General features: G+C 43.4%; 1 pseudogene; it reads right to left on the reverse strand.

The window, feature by feature from the left end:
• Positions 1-1,057: 1,057 nt before the first annotated feature.
• Positions 1,058-1,625, reverse strand: LOC129084019 (cysteine and glycine-rich protein 2-like; annotated as a pseudogene).
• Between the last annotated feature and the right edge of the window lie 488 nt (positions 1,626-2,113).

The raw sequence follows: 2,113 nt of genomic DNA on the forward strand, positions 1-2,113 counted from the left end.
TTCTCTCAGAGTGAGTGAGAGAGAGGGTGCCCAAGACAGTAGCCACAATCTCTTTATAACCCCATCTTGGAAGCAGAAGTTCACCACTGTGCTTTATTCAGTTAGTTGGAAATGAGGCAATAAGTCCAGCCCACAGTCAACTGGAGGCAGTTACCCACAGGAGTGAATACCAGAAGGCAAGAGTCATTATGGGCCACATTAGAGGCTTTCTACCACACCACTCATTACCTAAGCTCTTTTTCATGGTTGTGTTTGCAGCAAGTAATCTTGAGGGATGAAGTAACATCTCCATTTGGGACAGAGTAGGCTTAGCTTGTCGCCTGTTAGAAAAGCAGTGGGTTCCCCAAGCTCATTGTTTTCCCTCTGCATGTGTGGCATCTATTTGGGCTCCTTCACATCACACGCATGGAACTTGGGGGCAAGAGGGATTGATACAAATGTTCTGATGGCCATGCTTTTTATGTTGTGTTGAGTAAAAAAGTTCTTTGTTCTCTGACTCAGATGTCTCTTATCTTCTCCCAGCATCTGTGGAAAAGTAACAAGCTAACTTGTTGGCTTGTAAGTAGGAAAAAAAATCAAATAGTAGACCTGAACATTTGACTCAACAGAGAGACCTAATCAGAATTGTGCACAGGCCTGTGAGACCAGCATTCAGATAAGAGATCCATGTACACATTATTCATTTTATTTGAAAAACACCTATCTGTCAAGTATTATTCCAAGAGTTTATGGATATAAACTCATTTAATCCATGAGATAAGCACTATTTTAAAAATCCTATTTTACAGATGAGAAAGAAAGACATAAAGATGGCTTTTCGTTTGTTTTGTTTTTTTTTCCAAGCTGAAGTTTTATTTAAAAGGTAAAAGAAATGGTTCTTGAAAATGCTGATGGATAAAACAAAAAGATACAGTGCTCTCTTCCTACTAGTCAGCCAGCCTACCCAAGTATGGGGCAACATACAGTACATGAGTGCTGGTAGAACTTCACAGCAGTTTAGTGTTAGATTTATCTGTGCCTAGATTGCGTGGGTATTCTCAGCGTGTGATCTCGGTTCTGGGTTTATACCCTTACTGAGCGTGAACAAGGGCTCCTGCTCCTTGGCCATAGCCAAATCCCTTGGGCCCAAAGTTCTTTGCATAGCACCCTTTACAATAGATTTCACCTTCTTTCTCAGTGAGACTTGTGGATTCAAGACTCTTTCCACACTTGGCACATTGGAAACAGTTTTTGTGCCAGGGCTTTCCTGTTCCTATGATCTTCTCAGGAGCATACGTAGAATCCCCACATCTGGAACACTTAGCACCTCCGGGTTTCTGAGCAAATTTAGAAATGTTTGGATTTGTTGTGGGTCTGTGCAGTTGAAGACTCTCACCTCTGTCCATCTTGAGCGTGCCAACGCCCTGGCCTTAGCCGTAGCATTTTTGCCCATACTTCTTTACGAAGCAGGATTTGTAGTAGATCTCTTCATCATGAATAGCTACTATTGTGCTATCTAAATTTGTCCTGCAAACCATGCACAGAAAGCAGCAGTGGTGGAAGCTCCTTCCGCCACACACCTCTTCCGCGTGGCACACGGTCCGCCCACAGGCCCCACACTTATTTCCACCTCCCCAGATGGTCATTTGGAGGCAGAGGCCGGACCATGCACCACAGGCAGAGCTAGATAGCGAAGTGGAGTCTGAGAGTGCGCGAGGAGTTCGGCAAATATGTTAAGTAACTTGCCTTAAGTTTAAGTCATGCAGCTTCTAAGTGTCCAAGCCCCTATTCACAGAAACAAACACAAAAAACCAGGCTATAGCATCCACTGATTCACTGTATCATGCTGTGTTAAGGATTGAAGAGGGGTGGGTTAATATGTTTAGAATTGCTTTAATTATTGGTTAGACGGGTGTCTTTAAGAAGATTCTGTGAAAAAGTTGAGTCACATTTCCCTCTCTGCTCTACTTCAGTGCCCTAGAATAAGCATGCCTTGTTCAAAATTAGGGAACCTCTTCACTCAGGGAGCTCAATCAAAATCCAGTCCAATCCACCCACAACCTCTCTTTTAGCATGACTAAGGACCTCTCCCTGGGTCAGTATTGGTCTCTAGGATCTCAAACTCGCAGCTCAT

This window comes from Pteronotus mesoamericanus, unplaced genomic scaffold (assembly GCF_021234165.1).
Source record: "Pteronotus mesoamericanus isolate MK-2021 breed Mesoamerican mustached bat unplaced genomic scaffold, CSHL_Meso_final scaffold_174, whole genome shotgun sequence".
NCBI lineage: Eukaryota > Metazoa > Chordata > Mammalia > Chiroptera > Mormoopidae > Pteronotus > Pteronotus mesoamericanus.